Here is a 12,190-nt window from a genome sequence, read left to right as displayed (position 1 = left end):
GAAATCACCAGAAAAAAACGCAATAAATCTCTGCCTATAATTCCTCTTTGCACACAGTCATGTTTTCACATTAGTCCCAAAACGAAATTTCTTTGCCAATTTGAAAGCACACTTACTGCTCTTTTTTTTTGGGCAAGTGAAAATCACTTTTACAGACTGACACATTATGAAACCACTTTTTTGATTTTCTTAAATGCACATGTCCAAACTTCTTTTTCAGACCACCACCATGTGTAACCTGGGTGGCTGCCTACACTCCAGCAAGGGCAACCAGCCTTAGTGATGCTGAATGTATTTGCATTACAGACTGAAACCTGAAAACCCCACTCGCTTGTAAATACTGTGCATGATTATACATGGCAAGCACATGGGTGTGTGCTAAGAGTCTGCTTCTTCCCCCAAAAAATCGCTCCCCCTTTCCATCCTATTCAACTGTGAAATCACCAGAGCAAAACGCAATAAATCTCTGCCTATAATTCCTCTTTGCACACAGAGTCATGTTTTCACATTAGGCACAAAACGAAATTTCTTTGCCAATTTGATAGCACACTTACTGCTCTTTTTTTTTGGCAAGTGAAAATCACTTTTACAGACTGACACATTATGAAACCACTTTTTTGATTTTCTTAAATGCACATGTCCAAACTTCTTTTTCAGACTACCACCATGTGTAACCTGGGTGGCTGCCTACACTCCAGCAAGGGCAACCAGCCTTAGTGATGCTGAATGTATTTGCATTACAGACTGAAACCTGAAAACCCCACTCGCTTGTAAATACTGTGCATGATTATACATGGCAAGCACATGGGTGTGTGCTAAGAGTCTGCTTCTTCCCCCAAAAAATCGCTCCCCCTTTCCATCTAATGCAACTGTGAAATCACCAGATAAAAACGCAATAAATCTCTGCCTATAATTCCTCTTTGCACAGAGTCATGTTTTCACATTAGTCCCAAAACGAAATTTCTTTGCCAATTTGATAGCACACTTACTGCTCTTTTTTTTTGGCAAGTGAAAATCACTTTTACAGACTGACACATTATGAAACCACTTTTTTGATTTTCTTAAATGCACATGTCCAAACTTCTTTTTCAGACTACCACCATGTGTAACCTGGGTGGCTGCCTACACTCCAGCAAGGGCAACCAGCCTTAGTGATGCTGAATGTATTTGCATTACAGACTGAAACCTGAAAACCCCACTCGCTTGTAAATACTGTGCATGATTATACATGGCAAGCACATGGGTGTGTGCTAAGAGTCTGCTTCTTCCCCCAAAAAATCGCTCCCCCTTTTTCCTACTAATGCAACTGTGAAATCACCAGAAAAAAACGCAATAAATCTCTGCCTATAATTCCTCTTTGCACACAGAGTCATGTTTTCACATTAGTCCCAAAACGAAATTTCTTTGCCAATTTGAAAGCACACTTACTGCTCTTTTTTTTTGGGCAAGTGAAAATCACTTTTACAGACTGACACATTATGAAACCACTTTTTTGATTTTCTTAAATGCACATGTCCAAACTTCTTTTTCAGACCACCACCATGTGTAACCTGGGTGGCTGCCTACACTCCAGCAAGGGCAACCAGCCTTAGTGATGCTGAATGTATTTGCATTACAGGCTGAAACCTAAAAACCCCACTGGCTTGTAAATACTGTGGATGATTATACATGGCAAGCAGATGGGTGTGTACTAAGAGTCTGCTTCTTCCCCCAAAAAATCGCTCCCCCTTTTTCCTACTAATGCAACTGTGAAATCACCAGAAAAAAACGCAATAAATCTCTGCCTATAATTCCTCTTTGCACACAGAGTCATGTTTTCACATTAGTCACAAAACGAAATTTCTTTGCCAATTTGAAAGCACACTTACTGCTCTTTTTTTTTTGGCAAGTGAAAATCACTTTTACAGACTGACACATTATGAAACCACTTTTTTGATTTTCTTAAATGCACATGTCCAAACTGCTTTTTCAGACCACCACCATGTGTAACCTGGGTGGCTGCCTACATTCCAGCAAGGGCAACCAGCCTTAGTGATGCTGAATGTATTTGCATTACTGAGTCCAACCTCAAACCCTTAAACTATTCTTTTTTTTTCCAGTACACCTAATTTATTGTGAAAACATAGTCCATATTATTTTACATGTTCCTCACATTTAAATTTCTCCCAAAACAGAAAATGATAAACGCAACTTCAACAAAAAGAATTTCCATTTCTATTATTCATTTCTTAAGTTACCACATACATCCCCTCTCAAACTCATAACTCACCTTTAAAATTAGTTAGTTGTGAAAGAAATGTGGCACTCAAACAGCAGATTATCAGAGCCAGGATCTCTGTTGTGTTCACCTCTCTCCTCTCAGCAGAACCAGATAATGGCAAACTTTCCCTCTATTTTTCCACACATATACATGTAAGTTTCAAATCTCAGTGCTTCCCCCATTTTTCAAATGTAATCACACATTTCTATTGGTTGAAAACCAACCCTTTTCCAAAAGTACCCTGCCCCCAACTTGACTTCTGCCTAGTACCCTTCCCCCAACTTGACTTCTGCCTGCTACCATAGCAACAGCTCATGGAACACTGCTGTGTGGAGTTAGGTCAGAAGTTCGCCACACAATGTTTCAATTCCACAGAGCAAGAGTGCTTGACTTTTCAAACCTAACAGCAAATCCATAGTACTGTTCTTTGGTAACACATTTTTCTGTACCAATACAAAACATGCTTCTATTAATTTACACATACAGCCTAGTTTTTATTCTAGAATGGTATGAAACAGCCAATCAGTTCTTTTTGTTTTGAAAAAAATATGTATGCCTCCATTTCCAAACTGTCTTTCTTTTCATATTGCCATTCTACTGAAAGACACCTCCTGAGTGCATCCAGTTCTCCTTTGAAGATGTTCACAGTGTGGATTGTAGGGCACAGCTATGTCTTCTGGAGTGAAAAGTTTGCAGAGAAAACAGATATGGTGAGAGACCTTGCTTTGCCAAATGTAGACATTAAATGGATTGGTCAGAGAGGGTTAAAGTGGCACCAGTTGATGCCATTGGTGAAATCCTTCATGCAAATCCAACACCCTGACCTCATAATAGTGCACTGTGGTGGCAATGACCTAGGCACTTTGACTGGGGTAGGTCTGGAAATGCTTATGAAGGACACCTTTGCACAACTGTTTTCACTTTTCCCTAAAACTGCCTTTGTGTTTTCCAACATATGCCAAAGGCAAAAATGGAACTGGTCCAATCATTTCTGTCCGCAGATTGACAAAGCAAGAAAGCACGTCAACAAATCTGTTTCTGCTTTCCTCCGTGACTATGGTATGGGTGCCATTTACCACAACAACTTGCGTTATGACATGCAAGACATTTATAGAGGAGATGGTGTGCACTTCAATGATGAAGGGAACAGAGTCTTCCTTTTGAACCTTAGACTCTGCATCGGTACTTACTTGTAAGTACCACTTAAAAAAATGACTTCATAAACACAACAGCTCTTTTTAGAGCTCCCTAATATCTAAACTCTTAATTCTGCATTTCATTTATTTATTTATTTTTTTTTTTTACCGTACGCTTACCGTACGCGTACCCCGTGATTTTTTAAAAAATCAATAAATGTTTTTTTTGTACTTTTCTGTCCTTCTTTGACCCCCTTACAAATGTTAGGGGGTCTGTAACTCTCCTCATTGCCCCCTTTTCTTGTTTTCACTCTTTTTTTTCAGAGTGAAATACACAAAATGGCGGCCGCCGCTTCCTGGTTTCGGCCGATTCGAATGTTTACTAAGATCTAAGGGCCAATCAGAATCTCGCTCGCGCACGCCATTTTTCTTCCGTACGCTTACCGTAAGCTTACCGTACGCGTACCCCGTGATTTTTTTAAAAAACAATAAATGTTTTTTTTGTACTTTACAGTCCTTCTTTGACCCCCTCACAAATGTAAGGAGATCTGTTACTCTCCTCTTTGCCCCCTTTTCTTGTTTTCACTCTTTTTTTCAGAGTGAAATACACAAAATGGCGGCCGCCGCTTCCTGGTTTCGGCCGATTCGAATGTTTACTAAGATCTAAGAGCCAATCAGAATCGCGCTCGCGCACGCCACCGTACGCTTACCGTAAGCGTACGGTAAGCGTACCGTAAGCGGGCTCAGATATATATATTGATTTAAAGGCTATTTTCTCAGAATCTACTGAACAGATTTACACCAAACCTACAAAAGGCACTTCCTTGACCTAGGGACTACCTCTCTGCCAAATTTCGAGTAATTCTGTTCAGCCGTTCGGGCTGTAGCTCGTTCTAAAGGTCCTATGGAAAAATGCATGGGGAAAACACATTTTGGGACCCCCCTTTTATCTCAGCCCCCGCTTGACGAATCCCCCCGAGACTTTCAGGGTAGGAGCGGAGCGTAGCGCCCCACCTATTTTGAGAAATTCGCGAGGATTCGTCAACCGGCGCCAAAGTTATTCAAAATAGAATGTTGCGGATTTCCTATGGAAAAGGGGTCCTAACTATAACTACCTACTGGCGACCGCCAGTAGGTAATATATATATATATATATATATATATATATATATATATACACATATTCACTGAAAAAATTCCGTTCAGTACTTCGGGCTGTAGCCGCGGCTAAAGTTTCCTCTGGAAAATTGCATGGGGAAAACACGTTTTGGGACCCCCTTTTTTCTCGGCCCCCGCTTGCTGAATCACCCTGAAACTTTCTGGATAGGAGCGGACCAGAGCGCCCCATGAGTTTTGAAAATTTCGCAAACATTCGTCGACCGACGCCAACGTTATTGGAAATAGAATGTTGCGGATTTCCTGTGGAAAATAGGTCCTAACTATAACTACCTACTGGCGACCGCCTGTAGGTAATATATATATACATTCACAGAAAAAACCATAGGTTTCAGGGGTGTTATAGTTAGCTGGAAATTTCACTCGTACAAAACCATAGAAATTCCTCCATTATAGTTAGTTCTACTAACTATAGCTCACACGCCCGCAATGCACTGCTGATGATGTCACATATTACATCATTCATGACATGGTCAGTGACATCACTGATGACATCATTGATGACATCTCAAATGACATCACTGATGACATCATCCAGTGAATGTTGTTTTGTATGATATTTAAATATGTATTATATATATAGCAATCTGCATTGAAGAATGAGTGGATATACAAATGTCTGGATAGAGGATTTAGTAGCTGTGTGATTGACTGTTTAACCCCTTCGCCGTGGCAGGAATTCTGCCGCGGCGCTGGGGGGGGTTTGGGGGCAGCGCGGTGGCGCGGTGCTCGTGATGGAACCGCTCCGTCACGAGCCACGGTTGAGCTGTGCTCATGACGGAGTGGTTCCGTCACGACTCCGCCCACTGCGCTAATTGCCCGCACAGGTGGGGAATTAGCGCCTCGTGGGCGGAGTGGCTGCCAACGGCCGTAGCATGATGGAACCACTCCGTCATGAGCACAGCGCAACCATGGCTCATGACGGAGTGGTTCCGTCATGAGCGGGGAAGGGGTTAAGTGTGTAATTAAAAGTGTCTCACTAATACATGGGTTAGTGACTAAACTGTGTGAATGTCGGTATCACTCTGTCTGTTGTTGTGTAATCTGCTGCATCAGTTGGTCACAAGCTACATGAGTGTCAATATTACTTATTGATTAGTTGGCTGAGTATTTGTATGGGAGACTGAGTGTATGTCTGGTTGAGTGGGAGATGTTTAAGTGGTTCATTGACTAGGTGTATGAGTTTTAGAGTGCATGTGGAAACAGTTGTCTAGGTGAGTGAGTGTGTTTATGGGTGTGTTGATGAGTGAATATATGTCTCAGTGGTACATCTGTAATGAAGTACAAAAATAAAAAGCAGTGTATGTGACCGTAGGTGTATATAAATAACTATTAGTAAGAGTTAGTAATTGTTAGAGTGACTGTATGGATGAGTGTATACATGTAATAGTGATTGTATAACATAGTAAGTATGATTTACTTTTTGTATGAATAAATGAGATGCTGTGTGTATAACTGTGTATGTGAGTAAATGTAAGTGGGATTGATTCTTTGCATGAGTGAGTAGGATGACTGCATAACCGACTAGGATGACTGCTGATGTGTCAATGTCTATATAGGTGTATGAGTGCATTTGCTAGTGTTCTATTGATTAGTGACTGCATGTATGAGTAATTCTGTGGGTGAATGGGTAGTTGTGTGTGTAGACCTAGGAATGAGTGAGTGGGTATGTAGTAACTGGTATTGGTATGTAAATGGTTTAAAAAATGATACTCTGTATTGTATAGTGAGTGATCAAAGGTTATACTAGTGTGTGATGAGGTGTATTAGCTTGTCACATGGATGATGTAATCATTGATGTCATCAGTGATGTCACTGACCATGTCATGAATGATGTAATATGTGACATCATCAGCAGTGCATTGCGGGTGTGCGAGTTATAGTTAGCATAACTAACTATAATGGAGGAATTTCTATGGTTTTGTACGAGTGAAATGTCCAGCTAACTATAACGACCCTGAAACCTATGGTTTTTTCAGTGAATTTTCAAGGTTTTTCAAATGCTAATTCCTAACTATTACCTGTCTGAAACCTATGGTTTTTTCAGTGAATTTCAAAGGTTTTTTAAATGCTAATTTCTAACTATAATGTCCCTGAAACCTATGTTTTTTTTCAGTGAACTTCAAAGGTTTTTTAAATGCTAATTTTAAACTATAACATGTGTAAACGCGCCCCCTGGCGTGTTGTAAATTGGGGGATTAAGTCCCTTTGAGTCCTGAGGGTCCCTGCGGGCCATCTAGCCCACCAGGTACCTCCAGTAAGCGCCACAGAGCTGCGTTGCAGAGAGGTGGACCGAGGCCATGCCCCTTTTTACACCTGCCTTACCGTTTAAGTGGTGAGCGATCTATCAGAGTTCAACTGTGCTACTGTTTAGCATGTCCTGAATAATGTCTACATTTGCACAAACTGCCTGCAGAAATATCCGTGACAAACCTTTCAAAAAGGACTGAGGCAATTTCATAGGTCTGAATGGAGGGCTCAATTATGTGACATCGCACTAGTGAAATACTTTTCCTCAGCCTAGAGGCACGGAAAAAAACTATGCTAAAAGCGAAATCATGAAACTGCAAACAGACATCTTTGTAAAGGAGGATGCGAAACGAGGCACTGCATAAATTCCTCATCATGTAGGGGATCGTGCTGGGGTAGTGTTTTAGGGTATAGGGTAGTGCAGTGGTATTTATGTAGTGTCGGGGGTTGTGCTGGGGGTAGTGTTTTAGGGTTTAGGGTAGCGCAGTGGTGTTTAGGTAGTGTAGGGGGTCGTGCTGGGGGTAGTGATCTAGGGTTTAGGGTAGCGCAGTGGTATTTGGGTACTGTAGGGCTCATGCTGGCGGTAGTGTTTTAGGGTTTATGGTAGTGCAGTGGTGTTTGTGTAGTGTAGGGGTAGTGTTTTACGGTTTAGGGTAGTGCAGTAGTGTTTGGGTAGTGTAGGGGGTCGTGCTGTGGGTAGGGTTTTAGGGTTAGGGTAGTGCAGTGGTGTTTGTGTAGTGTAGGGGGTCATGCTGGGGGTAGGGTTTTAGGGTTTACGGTAGTGCAGTGGTGTTTGTGTAGTGTAGGGGGTAGTGTTTTAGGGTTTAGGGTAGAGCAGTGGTGTTTTTGAAGTGTAGGCGGTCATGCTGGGAGTAGTGTTTTAGGGTTTATGGTAGTGCAGTGGTGTTTGCGTAGTGTAGGGGTTGTGCTGGTGGTAGTGTTTTAGGGTTTAGGGTGGTGCAGTGGTGTTTGTGTAGTGTAGGGGGTTGTGCTGGGGGTAGATTTAGGGTTTAGGGTAGTGCAGTGGTGTCTGTGTAGAGTAGGGGGTCGTGCTGGGGTAGATTTAGCATAGTGCAGAGGTGTTTGTGTGGTGTAGGGGGTCGTGCTGGGGTAGTGTTTTAGGAATAGGGTAGTGCAGTGGTGTTTGGGTAGTGTAGGGGGTTGTGCTAGGGGTAGTGATATAGGGTTTAGGGTAGTGCAGTGGTGTTTGGATAGTGTAGGGGGTTGTGCTAGGGGTAGTGTTTTAGGGTTTAGGGTAGCGCAGGGGTATTTGGGTAGTGTAGGGGTCATGCTGGCGGTATTGTTTTAGGATTTAGGGTAGTGCAGTGGTGTTTGTGTGGTGTAGGGGGTAGTGTTTTAGGGTTTAGGGTAGTGCGGTGGTGTTTGGGTAGTGTAGGGGGTCGTGCTGGGGCTAGGGTTTTAGGGTTAGGGTAGTGCAGTGGTGTTTGTGTCGTGCTGGGGGTAGGGTTTTAGGGTTTAGGGTAGTGCAGTGGTGTTTGTGTAGTGTAGGGGTTAGTGTTTTAGGGTTTAGGGTAGAGCAGTGGTGATTTTGATGTGTAGGGGGTCGTGCTGGCAGTAGTGTTTTAGGGTTTATGGTAGTGCAGTGGTGTTTGCGTAGTGTAAGGGTCGTGCTGGAGGTAGTGTTTTAGGGTTTAGGGTAGTGCAGTGGTGTTTGTATAGTGCAGGGGGTTGTGCTGGGGTTGGATTTAGGGTTTAGGGTAGTGCAGTGGTGTCTGTGTAGAGTAGGGGGTCGTGCTGGGGTAGATTTAGGGTATTGCAGAGGTGTTTTTGTGGTGTAGGGGGTCGTGCTGTAGGAATAGGGTAGTGCAGTGGTGTCTGGGTAGTGTAGGGGGTTGTGCTAGGGGTAGTGATATAGGGTTTACGGTAGTGCAGTGGTGTTTGTGTAGTGCAGTGGTGTTTGGGTAGTGTGGGGGTCATGCTGGGGGTAGATTTAGGGTTTAGTGTAGAGCTGTGGTCTTTGGGTAGTATAGGGGGTCATGCTGGGGAAGATTTAGAGCTTAGAGTAGTGCAGTGGTGTTTGTGTAGTATTTGCGGGTTCGTGCTGGGGTAGTGTTTTAGGGTTTAGGGTAGTACAGAGGTGTTTGTGTAGTGTAGGGGTCATGCCGGGGTAGTGTTTTAGTGTAGTGCAGTGGTGTTTGTGTAGTGTAGGGGTAGTGTTTTAGGGTTTAGGGTAGTGCAGTGGTGTTTGTGTAGTGTAGGGGGTCATGCTGGGGGTAGTGTTTTAGGGTAAAGGGTAGTGCAGTGGTGCTCGTGTAGAGTAAGGGGTTGTGTTTTAAGGTTTAGGGTAGTGCAGTGGTGTTTGGGTAGGATAGGGGGTCGTGCTTTGGGTAGATTTAGGGTTTAGGGTAGTGCAGTGGTGTTTGGGTACTGTAGGGGGTCATGCTGGGGTAGTGTTTTAGGGTTTAGGGTAGTGCAGAGGTGTTTGGGTAGTGCAGCGGGTCATGCTGGGGTAGTGTTTTAGGATTTAGGGTAGCACAGTGGTGTTTGGGTAGTGTATGGGGTTGTGTTGGGGGTAGTGTTTTAAGGTTTAGGGTAGCGCAGTGTTGTTTGGGTAGTGTAGGGGGTCGTGCCGGGGGTAGTGTGTTAGGGTTTAGGGTATCGCAGTGGTGTTTGGGTAGTGTAGGGGGTCGTGCCGGGGGTAGTGTTTTAAGGTTTAGGGTAGCGCAGTGGTGTTTGGGTAGTGTAGGGGGTCGTGCTGGGGGTAGTGTTTTAGGGTTTAGGGTAGCGCAGTGGTGTTTGGGTAGGGTAGGGGTCGTCTCGGGTATAGGGTATTAGGGTTTAGGGTAGTCCAGTGCTGATTGTGTAGTGTATGAGGTAGTGTTTTAGGGTTTAGGGCAGTGCACGGGTGTTCGGGTAGTGTAGGGGTTCGTGCTGGGGTAGTGTTTTAGGGTTTAGGGTAGTGTAGTGGTGTTTGTGTAGTGTAGGGGTCGTACTGTGGGTAGTGTTTTAGGGTTTAGGGTAGTGCAGTGGTGTTTGTGTAGTGTAGGGGGTCATGCTGGGGGTAAATTTAGGGTTTAGGGTAGTGCAGTGGTGTGTGTGTAGTGTAGGGGGTCGTGCTGGGGTAGATTTAAGGTTTAGGGCAGTGCAATGGTGTTTGTGTAGTGTAGAGGGGAGTGCCGGGGGTAGTGTTTTAGGGTTTAGGGTAGCGCAGTGGTGTTTGGGTAGTGTAGGGGGTCGTGCTGGGGGTAGTGTTTTAGGGTTTCAAGGTGGCGCAATGGTGTTTGGGTAGTGTAGGGGGTCGTGCCGGGGGTAATGTTTTAGGTTTCAGGGTAGCGCAGTGGTGTTTGGGTAGTGTAGCGGGTCATGCTGGGGGTAGTGTTTTAGGGTTTAGGGTAGCGCAGTGGTGTTTGGGTAGTGTAGGGGTCATGCCGGGGGTAGTGTTTTAGGGCTTAGCATAGCGCAGTAATGTTTGTGTACTGTAGGGGGTCGTGCTGGGGGTAGTGTTTTAGGGTTTAGGGTAGCACAGTGGTGTTTGTGTAGTGTAGGGTGTCATGCCGTGGGTAGTGTTTTAGGGTTTAGGGTAGCGCAGTGGTCTTTGGGTAGTGTAGGGTGTCATGCTGGGGTAGTGTTTTAGGGTTAGGGTAGTGCAGTGGTGTTTGGGTAGTGTAAGGGGTCGTGCTGAGGGTAGATTTAAGGTTTAGGGTAGTGAAATGGTGTTTGGGCAGTGTAGGGGGTCATGCTGGGGTAGTGTTTTAGGGTTTAAGGTAGTGCAGAGGTGTTTGGGTAGTGTAGGGGGTTGTGCTGGGGTAGTGTTTTAGTGTTTAGGGTAGCACAGTGGTGTTTGGGTAGTTTAGGGGGTCATGCTGTGGATAGTGTTTTAGGGTTAAGGGAAGCGCAGTGGTGTTTGTGTACTGTAGGGGGTAGTGTTTTAGGGTTTAGGGCAGTGCAGTGGTGCTTGTGTAGTGTAGGGGGTCGTTCTGGGGATAGTGTTTTAGGGTTTAGGGTAGTGCAGTAGTGTTTGGGTAGTGTAGGGAGTAGTTCTCACCAGAGAGTTAACTGGAAGTCTACTGCTTGTATCGAAAGTGATTGTTCAGTCTGCATGTCAGAATTTTTTAATTAAATAGAAGAGGATTTGAGATCTCTCTTAAAACATGCCCTAATTTTTCTTTCTACAGCACTAACCATAATTTCTATGTTAGAATACTCTGGGAAGCTGCAGTAGAACACAAAGGAATCAACTGCCAGGCTCCTACTGTTGAAATATAACAGGGATATATTTGAGATCTCACTTAAAACATGTTCTATTTTTTCTTTCTACAGCCCTAACCATAATTTCTAGGACAAAATGAACCCCCTCATTGTATTCCTTTTTAAATTAAATGTTTTAAGTGTTACTAGTATATTCCAATCAAGATGGCTTCAGGTGTGTCATACTTTTGTCATAAGTAAGGCTGTTAGCACTCTAGTTGTTCTTTAGAACACTCTGGGAAGCTGCAGTAGAACACAAAGGAATCAACTGACAGGCTGCTCCTGTTGAAATATAGCAGGAAAATATTTGAGATCTCACTTAAGACATGTCCTAATTTTTCTTTCTAGAGCACTAACCATAATTTCTATGACAAAATGAACCCCCTCATTTTGTTCCTTTTTAAATTAAATGTTTTAAGCGTTACCAGTTTATTTCCATCAGGATGGCTTCAGGTGTGCCATAATTTTGTCATAAGTAAGACTGTTAGCGCTCTAGTTGTTCTTTAGAACACTCTGGGAAGCTGCAGTAGAACACAAAGGAATCAACTGACAGTCTCTGCCCTTGTTGGATGTACATGTTTTACTGAGAATGTCAGACTTTATTCTCACATGACTGAGAAAGATAATGTGAATTTAAAGAAACTATGCTCTCATTTTAGCTTCTGGAGCACCTTCCAAACCTCTATGGGACAAGCATGAGAAAATAGTTTTCTCTCAAACATGTTTCATGATATCCAAGCAGAAGGTTTTTCACAAGGTAAAATCACCTTAGAACACACCACAATTTCTAAAATTAGTAGGGTACCATCAACAAATGAATTCTAATGTAACTAAAGTCTGTTATTACCTTTTATAGTTCTCCTTTTGATGACCCTCAAAACCTACAATGCATTTCAATAGGGTCCCAATATGGCTGCCAGCAATTCCAGGATGACGTGCTGACAGCCAATCAGATCTCACGATGAGATGTGTCGTTAGGCTCAGCCCAGATATCAATATTTTTTCTTTTTATAATTTGTCATGAACTACTGAATGGATTTACACCATTTAACAAAAAGGCACCTTTCTAAACCAAGGGCTACCTCGTTGCCAAAGTTGGGGTAATTCCGTTCAGTACTACGGGCTGTAGCCGCGGCTAAAGTTTCCTATGGAAAATTGC

This window comes from Triturus cristatus, chromosome 2_2 (assembly GCF_964204655.1).
Source record: "Triturus cristatus chromosome 2_2, aTriCri1.1, whole genome shotgun sequence".
NCBI lineage: Eukaryota > Metazoa > Chordata > Amphibia > Caudata > Salamandridae > Triturus > Triturus cristatus.
This window is presented reverse-complemented; position numbering follows the sequence as displayed.